General features: G+C 39.9%; 1 protein-coding gene across 7 annotated transcripts in view; it reads right to left on the reverse strand.

Annotated features, from left to right (window-relative positions):
• The window catches only part of MBNL3 (muscleblind like splicing regulator 3), a 136,853-nt gene that overhangs the window by 107,006 nt on the left and 17,095 nt on the right, over positions 1–12,752 (reverse strand). For 2 of the 7 annotated variants that reach the window (XR_014239737.1, XM_082377940.1), the window contains exon 1: positions 12,161–12,552. The exons of 1 other annotated variant lie outside the window; for it this stretch is intronic. The gene's annotated coding sequence lies outside the window, so the exon portion shown is untranslated. Of the gene's footprint in view, positions 1–11,613; positions 11,633–11,702; positions 11,898–12,160; positions 12,659–12,752 lie in introns of those variants that run through there. 4 more of the 7 variants (XM_082377936.1, XM_082377929.1, XM_082377932.1 and 1 more) reach the window with 4 other exon arrangements.

Raw genomic sequence — 12,752 nt, forward strand, 5'->3', positions numbered from 1 at the left:
GTCAGACAGATAAACACAAATACCATATGATATCACTTATATGTGGAATCTAAAAGAATGATACAAATGACCTTATTTACAAAACAGAAACAGACTCACAGACTTCAAAAACAAACTTATGGTTACCAAAGGGGAGGGATAAATTATGAGTTTCGGATTAACATATACACACTACTATATATAAAATAGATAATCAACAAGGACCTACTGTATAGCATGGGAACTGTATTCATTATTTTGTAATAACCTACAGGGGAAGGGAATCTGAAAATATATATATATATATATATACACATATATCTCACTTTGCTGTACACCCAAAACTAATACAACATTGTAAATCAACTATACTTCAATAGAATTTAAAAATAAAAATAAATACATATATTGGAATACAACTCAGCCATAAGAAAGAATGATATTTTGCCATTTGCAACAACATAAATGGACTTGGAGGGCATTATGCTAAGGGAAATAAGTCAGACAGAGAAAGACAAATACTGTATAATATCATTTATGTGTGGAATCTAAAAGGTACAACAAACTAGTGAATATAACAAAAAAGAGGCAGACTCACAGATACAGAGAACAAACTAGTGGCTACCAGTGGGGAGGTGAGGGGCAATATAAGGGTGAGGGAGTGGGAGGTATTGGGTATAAGAAAGGCTCAAGGATGTACTGTACAACACAAGGAATATAGCCAATATTTTGTAATAACTGTAAATGGAGTGTAACCTTTAAAATTGTATAAAAAATTTAAAAATTTTAAAAAGTAGCTGACACCCCAAACCAATGACTAATTTTGTTTGCCCAAAACATACAAACAACCACATGCTTGTTGCAACTGAAAATCCTGAATAACTCACACTTAAACTGCCCACATCTTATTCTACCTACTCTACGCTACTAAAATGTTGTTTATGGTGAAACAGATGCTATAGGCAGAGTTATCCTGTGGCCTAAAAACATACATATTAGTGCTCTCTAAACAGCTTTAACAAACAGAATAAGAAATAGTTAAAACCTGTCGCTCCAAAGATCGGGAAATGTATGCAGATTAATCCATCATTTTTTAGTTTTTATCATCATGAATAGAGTAATGCATGGAACGTTTTTGTCAGTGATGGTATAACACTTTATTATGGTGCTTAATTTGTTTTACATCCCATTTAATAAATTGATTGCTAATTACACAACCATTAGATGTGTAAGCCTTTCTCTCTATTCTTAACAAGTTTTAAATATGGTATATCCGAAGAGGGAGATAAGAACTCATTTACAATTGACAGAATTTAGTTACCAACTGATTACAGCTGAGATTGTATTTTATTTCCAGAGCAGTAACTTAAGTTTAACATTTAAATGTCTGCGATGAAAAGCCTAATTTCATTTCAAATTCTCCGTGTGGAGAAAGCAGCAGTGCATTAAGGCTCTGAAAGATGTCCACAGTGAAAGACCTTTGGGAATGAAGTCAGCATGTTCAGCCATAAAAGAGATTTCATGGCACTGGCAGAGAACTGGAGATGGGGGTGGGTGGGTAAGGACAAGATCCTTATGATCATATGTATTGGAGAGATGCAACAGTACCCCAGAAGGCAATATTTTCCTCCCCCTCACAATGATCTAATTCAAAGGAATATGCACAAATTGTCCAGATTTCTAAGGTGGTCTCCAGTCTCTTAATGGATTATACTCAGTACCGCATATGAGTAAATCTTTTTTTTTCCTACTGCTGGGCTTAATTCTCATCAGTACAAAAAAGTAATTAGAAAGGCTATGTGACTACCATTGTCTTTATTTGTGTAATCATTCCCATCAATATCCTAGGTATATTTAACAGACTCTTGGCTTATGCCTCCCATCCACAGTTTTAAAATTCATTTTAATGTGTGCCTTTGTTCATTGCACAAGAAAATAGCCACCCACAGGTTTTCTTCCAACACATGGTAAATGTGTACATTTATATTTATTTAAAAATCAGCTTTCTTCTCTCTTGATATGACCATTTTAGATTTGTAAAAACCAAAACCAATTTTTGAACTCATTAAACTCATCTTATATTAATGTGGGCTTTTTTTCTACATTTAAATTTTTTCACCATTCTTTTGCTGCTACAAGCGCCTCACATCCAGCCATCCCAAGATTTTTAGCTACTGTTGTTGTTTTTCTAAGATGTCCTTTTTTGTCTTCTGTTCCTAGCTAGCATTATTTTCTGTGTCTCATGGTCTATCAATATCACTTGGTAAATACATAATACTTACATAACGTGTATACCCTCAGGACTACAACATATCATAGACGTTAAATCTTACAGCATTCCTACAGCAATATGTCTCACTTCTCAGTTTGAAAAACAGACACACAACTGTGAAGGTACTTAACTAACATCATTCAGTATGTCAGCACCCAAGCCCCCAGTATCCCTTGACCACTTTCCCTTCAAAAAAAAGAGGAAAAAACATTTCTGACCTGGTTTGAAATAACATCTACTAAAACATTGACTTTTAAACCGTTTCAACAGCAACAAATAGTAAGAAATACATTTTACATCCTAACTAAGTACGTATGTGCATAGATCTGAAATAAGACTCACAAAAAATATCTAAGCTTACTACATGATATATTCCGATGTTTTCTTGCTATATATTTTATTCAATTTTGTTTAAAAGTAATGTTAGTCATAACCTACTAAACAGACTTCATTATGCACTAATGACTTATTGCCCACCACTTGAAGACTACACTGATAGAACAGACTTTTCACACGCCACAAGGGAATGGTATTGGCTTCACTTATAGTAGGGTAAATCTTCATTAATTTTGAGGCCACTAGTACAGACTGTGGTAACTGAATCCGAACCAGCTTGAAATATATTTTGGGATAACCTACAAAGAAAGGGTTTGCTAAACAAAACATGATGTCAAGAAGATGGAAGGGGTACTTAAACTCCTAGAACAAGATACTTCTAAGGTTTCTGGATCATTATTTAAATGCAGCTGTGTTGCTAATTACAAATGTGTGTTAATTCAGGTAATAGGACATCTACTCAGAAGAACCTTATTTGTTCTTAATCCAAAACATTTTGTAAATCAGAATATTGTCTTTAATCTGAGCTCGCAGAATTTTAGTGTATCTTAACATTCAAATGCAAGAATGCTCAAAATAATAAAATCATGTTTTCAAACTTTTTTTTAGTTCATCCAAGTCATTTCTTTGTTTATAAATGTGCTAGAGGCCTCATCTAATAATAACAACAGTAACTGGTATACAGTTCATTTGTCGTGTTTTAAACTTTGGAAAACTTTTATTTTTTGAACTGGTTATGACCAGCAATCTTTGGATTACTGACTATTTAAAAAGCATGTAATGACATTTTCCAGACCCAAAAATGAAACTTAATATTTGGTTTGTGCCGCCTGTGACAGATTTCTCAATCCCATGAAGAAACCCAGGTGTCTGGCCTATTATGATGGCCCGTATTTTAGAGGTCCAGTCTACCCCTGCCATTCCCCCACCAAATTTGGTAGATATGAAAGAAAATTTCAAGGTAAAGGACCAAGCCAAGTTCTGAAGTCGGGGTGTCCCACAACCTCCCTTACGTGGAGGTATCTATTAAAGAACTTAGAACGGATGTTTATCCTTTATAAACATTTAACATTTTAGCAAATTGAAGGCTTAGGAAGCTAAGGGAGCAAAGGACAGGCCAGGAACTCAGTAATTCCTGGATGTGAACCTAATCTCGGTCCTATTCTGTTTTTGCTCTAAATCAATGCCAAATTCTTCACACCTCAGCTGCTTTATAGCAGGCAAGAATTATGTTGCGGACAAATCTGTTTCCTGGGAATGTCTTAGGTTAAATGGTTAATATTACAGCCCTCAAAGGTGCTTCCACAAGAGGCAAAGCATTCTTCATACATATTACTTACCTTTTCTTTATATTAGGGAATTGAAATGGAATATCGGTGTCCTGCTAAACTGACCTTGAAAAGAGATCATTCTTTCCATCCCTAAATTCTTGCCCACTTTGGCAATGATCAGTTATTCAACCAATTAGGAAATTCAATCATGTGATCTTAAAGGTTTTTAAGGTAGCTGTTAACACCTGTGAGTTGACCATTTTCAGGCAGCTAATACTTGGCAAGTTCAGGGCCCTTATCTTTATTTGTCCCCTCTCCACTGGGTCATCAACCTAAAGGAAATGCCCTCCTCACCCACGTCTTGATTTGGCACCCTGTGGGAAAGTCAGTTGGTCCCTGTCATGAAAAGAAGCTCCGTTCTTCATATCACAAGGCAGCACATCCGTATCTAGTTCTGCCGGCGCTGCTTTGGGCTCTTCAAAAGGCAGACTGCGTTTTCACTTTCTCCTCACCACTTCGTGATAAAAGCGTCCTGGTCCCTTAGTGGCATTTAATGAATGGTCCTCTCTCCCTGGATTTGGACTGTTGGCCTTTCCGACCAGTCATTAACTGGCAGGAAATGCCCTTCTCAGCAATCACTATTGTGTAAATAGAGCTATAAACTTTCAAAGGCCCATGCAACCCCAGACCCTAAAGCTGCACGTGTGTCTGTGTGTGTGTGTGTGTGTGGTGATGGGGGGAATCTTGATTGTAAAAGCACTGCCTTCCAAATTAAACTCAAACCACATGATAGTCCATAAAATATACAAAACATGCAGTCCAGTGACAGATTTATTGTGGCCCTACAGAATAAAGCCAAAAAAAATCTCTATACAGAAAACACTGCTACTTTTGACCCAAGTAGCCCCCAAACAGGAAGTTAAGAGCAAATCAGCCAGCTGTGGCTTCACTAAGTTATGAAGGAGACCAGCGCAAACGGCATTTCCTGTCATTGCTTGTCACCATTTCTCAGTACCTCCGTCTGAACTGTTTTCATAGGTGGCTAAAAATATTATGGAAATTTATTTGGGGATAGATGGAAGGGCAATGAGGAGGGCTATTAGATGATCTAAGCTTGCAAGTGAAAAATGTAACTTTTCCAAAAAATTTTCCTTAGCACAGGTCATACAACCAGTCACTTGAACTTCTGCACTTTTAATGAATACAGGAATAACAGACCACATTAGGAAAAGTAAAAGTGCTCAGAATCAGACATTAGATAGCTTAGATGTTTCCTGTTAATTTTGGGTTTATTTTCAGAACCACAATTTGCATGCATCTGATTAGTAAGAGAGAACCGCAGACTACAATATCCCAGAGAAGAGGAACTAGCTTCGTAAATTTGGTTTCTCTCTCCCTCTCTCTCTTTCTCTCTCTCACCAGCCCACAACATGACTTGTGCAACTTCAAAGTATGTGCATGTATGAGAGCTCTCTAAGGGAATCACATTTTAGATCCTTTATTATTATCACCACACTCTTCACAACATATGGAGGTATTCTCTTCTTTTTCTAGCACTGTGAAATGCCAAGCCCTGTGTCACATTTCTCCAGCCTGTCGACTTCTCAGTCACAAAAGAGCTTTGGAGGGGAAGTTTCAGTTGGAAAGTACAAGCATTTTGCCCTCGTATTATTGCTACAGTATGTCCGAATGAGTCCCCCAGCAAAACCTGGTTTATCTCTCTGAGGAAGAGGATTAATAAATGGTAGCAGGGCAGCTAGTTGGCCAAAGTTCCGCCAAACTCTAATGTCTTTCTCAAAAAATGCCTTCCCTTGGGGAGCCTGTCAATCTGATTCCAGCCCAGACCCTGGCTTCAGAAAGCCGCAGAGCGCTTATTGACATAGCCCCTGTCTGTGGCTCAGGCCACTGCTATAGGCATTCATGAAACAGATCAGATTACACGGCACCTCCTCGACCACGCCCCCCCCCATGTTTTTCTGCATTTGAAGCCCTTAGAAATAAAATGTGACCCTATAATCTGTACTATTTTTCACTTCATACTTCTGGGTGAGCTAATAAGGTTTTTCTTCGTGCTATCCAATTACTTAGGAAAAATGCTGACATCAACGACTTGGGAGTTTAAATTTTTCTCAAAATCACTTCTGAAAAGAATCCACTCCTCTTCTTTGGAATCCTCATCTATCACAGATAGCAAGAATTTGGGGAAACATCAACGTGTTCTTTAACAAAATAGCACCCACAATCGGGCCATTTATTGAATGCCTGCTTTTCAGAGGACAAACGCAAACTCCAGTTGGGTGCTGAGGTGAAATGTGATCTCCGCCACTGTGCCATGCCTCTGGTTGAGCGTGTTTCTATACGTTTTAAATAGAACTCAGAAAAACCACTATATAGTACATGAATCCAATCATAATAAAGCAGCCACCTTAACATTAGGTGACAATCTCATTTTCTCAGTTTGTAAAGCAAAAAACTGAGGAATTATACTATGGGATATATGCCCAAGCTAATATTGTACATGGTGCTTTTGTTCTGCTTTGTTTTGTTTTCCTGCATGAAGGTTGAAGACTAAAAACAAAAGGTGAAATGCAAGCTCTCTGGTTCTTTCACTCTCATTTTTTGCTAACAGGCCACCCCCCCCCCAAAAAAAAACACCCCCTTGTTTGGTTTCTTCATGCTGCTATATAAGGAGAGACTACAAAAGCTGTACCTAAAGACTGATGGTCCTCCGGGCACAAAAGATGATTGTGGTGGATCTGAAATGGCAGCTCTTGTCTCTTCCACTGTGTGGACCTTGCTTTCTGGACACAGTAAAAAGAGGCGCTATTCATACCTGTATCTTGGTAAATAAAAACCTATGCAAATTCACCCTCTAAATGGGCAATCAGTGTTTGACTGAAAATGAGACAGCTCTCAGTGTCCTTTTTGGGTTTTGTCTGACTTCATCACTTTCTAAACTATACATGACATGAGGCAACTGAGTCACGGTATTTCTGATTTTGTTCCTTTTTTTATCTGGTGAAATGATTTGAAGGACTGTTTCTATATAACTTCTTGTTGCAGACTGATTTCTCCAGGATGTGCTGGAGATATACTAAATGCAACTACAGGTGACAGAAAAAGAGCAACTGGATTTCAGGTTACTCCTCGAGGTCTCAGTCCAAAGGTTGCCATTGCTTGCTTTTCCCTGGACTTGTGAGAGAGCTGTTATCAACGCCTCCAGCAGGATATTCTGTTTGTTGTTGTGTTAATTTGTCAATAAAAAATAGATAATGCTACCTGAAATCACAGGAAGGCTGTTCATAAAATAAAAGAACAAGTTAGAAAGACTATTCTCCCATTTACTTAACCAAGTGTTACTGAGAGCCTACTATGTGCCAGGCACTGGTGATATGAGGTAAGGAGACCCAGGAACTTGCCTAATAAGGAGTTACTCATACATTCAAGGAAACCTGAATAAGCCTTAGAAACCATTTTCAGATTTCCACACCAGTTGCGGGCAATGCCAAGAAGCTCGAGATTCAAAAAATAACTGTTGGGGACAATTTTAAGCTAATTTGAGTGATCCACACTGGAAAACAAGATCCAGCAAACTGTCAGTCTCTAGGATGCCCCCACGGCCTAAGGAGATCACAGAGCCTGCCGGAAGTCTAATACCAACCTCCTGCAATTCTGTCCAGACTGCCTTTCTCAATTGGAGGCCCTTTACTTCTGGGGCCCTCAAGTTCACCCACTGCGTGGGCATAAAACGAACTCCTGCCTAACGTCAGAAACAAAGCACTCCTTCTACTCATGAGCCAACTTAATGCTGATGGAGGAAGGACTTGAGAGTGGACATAATATTTTAACAAGCGTGCCTAATTGATTCCTAAATCTCTCATCGGTCTCCTTTTTGCCCCTTAACACTTTGTTCTCATGGCTATTATAAAGAATTCTGGGGTTACTACGCTTGAGTTTCTTGAAAAGGATCATATACATATAGAGGGAGAAAAATATATATATATATACGTGTGTGACGTACGTATGTGAATATACACAACATACATGTTATATACAATGTACATGTTATATACATTCATATGTATATTCACTTACATACACACACACACACACACACACACACACACACACGTGCTTAAATCAAGCTTCCTTTCATTTCTGTTTCCTCTTGAGTTGTGATCAATGTATCCTTTCTCTGAAAGTTAACTGACTGGAGTTGAACATACAGAGCCTCGGAGAGCAATCATGTAATACAAGCATTTATTATGAATGCTTTTAAAAAAAGAAACTTTTTTTCTTTCATTCTTAGAGTCAGAGGATTGCTGTAAAAATAGGTATTTTTCCCATAATTTTCCAGGAATAAATCAATGCATGGCTGTATAAATTGTCCTAAAATGAAGACTAATTTGCACATGTGTGTGCTTTCATGTGCCCAGACAACTTGGGAGTACCTTTATTTCTCAAATAAAAATAAGGTCCCTCTTCCCAGATTGCATTATTTCTCCATCACTCTTTTAAAAACACTGTCACTCTATTCAAAACCAAGTAGAAGTAAATGATGGTTTTATATTGTCTTTACTAGAATGATCTGGAAAAAAAAACTTTTCTGATCCCTTTTAGGTCACATGGATATCATTAACACCTGGTAATGTAACTGATAACTTATTTATTCTAATTCTCGAAGTTGCCTCTCCAACATTGTCATTTGGCTGTCTTGAGGCAATATATAACCATTCAGGAAGAGCAGAATGCCACAGACCATCTGGATTCCTTAAGATCTAAAAGCCTACATTAATACAGATTTAATTGCTTTCTTTTGGATCATAATTTGTATTTGTTTGTTTTGGGTTGGTTGGCAATTAAACTACTTGCTCCCAAACAGTTTATTCTCTTAGAGGAAAAAGGCCCACTTCATTTTATCTGAGGCACGGGTTTCTTTCTATTTTTTTGAATCGAGAACTGCGTCACACGTAGGGAGAGGCAGAAAAATCCCCCAAAGAAACAAAACTTCTGATTTCTACTTTCTTGACATCACATACGTTTATAATGGGAGACAAATCCATCTGTTCACCCTACTAGACATTGTTATAAGAAAACTCAACTGTATGGAAGCACCTTAACGAAGTCAAGGGGAGTGGAGCTTGACTGCTCTTTCAGACACCTGATAGTTTTAACATGGCAGTGACCATTATCTAACTTTAATTACAGGATCAAATTACTTGTCAAACACGGACTGTAATTTATTCTTGTCTGCTAGGCCCCAATCCCTGTTTGTAATCCTATCAGACGACGTGATTTATTTCGAAAAAGAACAATTCTGCCACCTTCCTGAATTGACTGTGCTGTTAAGCAGGATAAGTGGACATTTTTCGGAAGTTAAATCTTCATCACGTTAGGGTTTCTCACTCTCTTCTTTCCTTCCCTTCCGTCTCGCATATAAAGACAGTTGGGTGGAGAACAAAATTGTCAGCATCTGAACAGCAGCCCACATATGGCCACTGTTCCAGCACGTGCAGTACTGTACAGCCTCCAAAGACAAAACCTTTCTTCCCCAGGCTGCTGGGATTACTTTTTCATATGGTAGAGCTGGGCAGATAATAATACACCTACTGGTCAGAAGGATGAATTACACAAGTGCCTAGCACTGCGCTGAGAAGCAAGAGAACCCACGAGGCAAATAAAATGCAAGCAATTAGGGGAATGCTGTTCTAAATTACTCCAAATTTTCAGGTTCTTGCCAGCTCACAAAAAACAGAAAATCTTCTGTTTAAATTAAAAGCTGCGCACGAAATCTGCTCCTCTGTGAGTTTACCGACCACTCATTTTTCTTTTTAACTCGACATTTATTAAGCACCTAATTTGTGCAAAGCATCGCTTAGGTAAAAGGTAGGTTCAGGAGATTACCAACGAGAATTCGGATACCAGCTCAGAATCACAGGTTTCATCCCCCTTAAAAAGCAGCTGTTGTGAAATGCCTTGAGTGGACAGTTGAGGGGAAAAAGGGACTTTATAATAGTCCTGGGAATCATTATGAGGGTTTAAAGCAGCGAAGGAAATTAGAGAAATGAAGTAGCTCTTAGAAATAGAGCGAAACATTCAGTCACCACCCCTAACCCAGCACTATATCAATTCTCAAAATATTTTTTTTTTCTGACAAACTCCTTCACTTGTTTTCACACAAGGTCTCCAATCTCATCACCATATGAAGCCACAGAAAGTTTAACTGGCAAAATGTCTTCCTAATGTCTCTGACACTAGTTCAGCTTGTCTGTTCTGGGCCCAAGGTTTAGCACCTCCCTGGCACCCCCTTTTTAAGGATGCATTTGGTCCAAAGTCATTCAGCAACAAGGCAGCACATGAGGAAGCAAAGCTTCATGAGCTGGAATCTAAGGATGTAATCACTAAAAATGGGGGAAATTGCTTTTGGTCACCCCTGCTCTCTTGCAAAAATGCAAGTATCTATTTCTCTACCTGCAGGAGGAAGTCTCCTTTCAGATGTGAAGCAATGAACTGCCCCAAACACTTCTCCCAACAATAATCTGGAAAACGGATTACATAGTAACTCCACTGTAAACAGTTCAGTTCTTTTTAGGCACACTACAGCACCTGGGCAGCAAAACTGCACCATTTCTAATAAGTGCAAAACAATCTCTTTTCCCCCGCCACTCCCCAGAAGCTTGCTTAATTTAATAACAGGAGAATCTGCCAGCCAAGTAGCTTCTACTGCTTTGGGAGAAGTCGAAAGTGGACAGAGGTAGAATAGTATCAGCTGGGCTATGGGCAGAAGCCCTTTTAGGCTATGTTTAGGGAAGTTTCAATAAATATGAAAGCATTCCCCCAAAGTATTACATATTGAGAAACATTTTTAAAACAACTTTTAAAAGTATTTAAACATTAAGGCTTCCCTGGTGGTGCAGTGGTTAAGAATCCGCCTGCCAATGCAGGAGACACGGGTTCGAGCCCTGGTCCAGGAAGATCCCACATGCCACGGAGCAACTAAGCCCGTGCGCCACAACTACTGAGCCTGTGCTCTAGAGCCCGCGAGCCACAACTACTGAAGCCCGCACGCCTAGAGCCCGAGCTCCGCAACAAGAGAAGCCACTGCAATGAGAAGCCCACGCACCACAACAAAGAGTAGCCCCTGCTCGCTGCAACTAGAGAAAGCCCGTGCCCAGCAACAAAGACTCAACTCAGCCAAAAATAAATAAATAAATTTATTTTTAAAACCCATTAAGGACTAGATTTTCATAGGCAAAATGGGAAATGTGAATGTAACTAGAAAAATCTGAGGTCTCTGTTAAGCTTCATTGACAATATGCCTTTCATCAAAGGGAAAAAAAACCTCAGGTCAATTGTATTAAACACCGATGTCTAGTCTTTTGTACAGCTATTTCAACAGTCTACTTTCCAACCATTATATCAGTAACCACCCAAAGACATTAAACCAGGGAGTCAACAGAGCGAAAAATTATCAACCATTTCAAAATTAAATCTTGCAATAGTTTTGTTTTAATTGATGGTTTCCCATGAAACTCAATACATGTGTAGCATTAAGCTGTGGGGATCCATGCCCAAATTCATAAACACTAGCATTTAAGGAACACCTAAGAAAAAAGAACTTTTGGAAAACACACTACCTTAATTACAGCAACAATAAATTCACCCTCACTGTTGTATCAATCTATACCAATCAAGTCAGTAGACAGAAAAACACACAGTAGGTCTACTAATGATAAAACTACACAATTGAATCACCTGAATGTTAACTTGGGTTGCTCATCTTGATTTAATTTCATTTTCTGACCATAAGAGCTATTTGTGTGAACGCTGAAAATTAAAGTTACCTTTTCAACAGTCTCCTAAAATCTACCTTCAGGCCCTTCAGATGCCGGTAGTAAAAGCAAGCTGCCCAAATGTGTTGATCCAGAGCGGGAAGAGACACGGCTCAGCATGAAAGCTGGGGCACTGCCCACGATATCGCATGGCCACGGGGAAATGAGTGGCTAGAAGCATTTGCTGATAATATGCCATGCAAGTTCCTTTAAATTACAAAATATATATTATATATATATGTTATATATACAATATATATAAAGGAAGAAGAAGTAAAAAGAAAGGAAAAAAGAAAGAAGGAAGCAGAACAATAAGAAGAAAGATCAAAGCCCTAAAATTGCAAAAAGTTGCAGGATTACTTTTCCTTCTCTTTGCCATTTTGAAAAATAAAGTTTAAAAGGCATTCGATTTCGTCGGCGTCCTAGGAAGGCAGCCACGCTCACCAACCCCAACTCCTCGCCAGCCTTACCTTCGGCTGCTACTGCGAACCCAGAGCCTAAGGGGTCCCGCTCTCAGCGGCAGCGGCGGGGGCAGCGGCAGCGACAGCGGCACATGCCATCTGTTAGCGGCAGAAGCAAAAGCAGCGCTGCGCGAGGTGGCCCCGATGCCGGGAGAGCCTCTAGCAGGGGTGGATACTCAATGCCGCCATTTTAAAGCGAGGCTCCTGAAATCATTAGATATAAGCAAATTAAAGCCCGCCCCACCTACAGAACTTCAGGGCTGGGACGGGCAACCCGGCTCCGCGTCGGCCGCGGTGGGGTATAAAATGGCAAGCGAGAGACACGCACACGGGGACTCGCGGACGGAGGCGCCAATCCGTCGGATCCCCTCTTCCCCCCACCCCCCGTGCTTTGGCGAGCCTCCTTTCGGGCCCAGAGGCCAGAAGATTTTCTTTTACTCGACTACGTCGGGGCCCTTCCCCGGGGCCGACCGGCGGGCCGGGGAACAGCGCGGAACCCGGGCCGGCCCTCCCCGCGCCTCCCTAGCGCTTGGTTTAGTCCACTTGGAGCACACCTAGAGCTCCCCGGCTCCCCAACGGCAGGCGGGCGTGGGGCTCCGGG

The sequence above is a fragment of the Balaenoptera borealis genome (genome assembly GCF_965194805.1).
Source record: "Balaenoptera borealis genome assembly, chromosome: X".
Classification (NCBI taxonomy): Eukaryota; Metazoa; Chordata; class Mammalia; order Artiodactyla; family Balaenopteridae; genus Balaenoptera; species Balaenoptera borealis.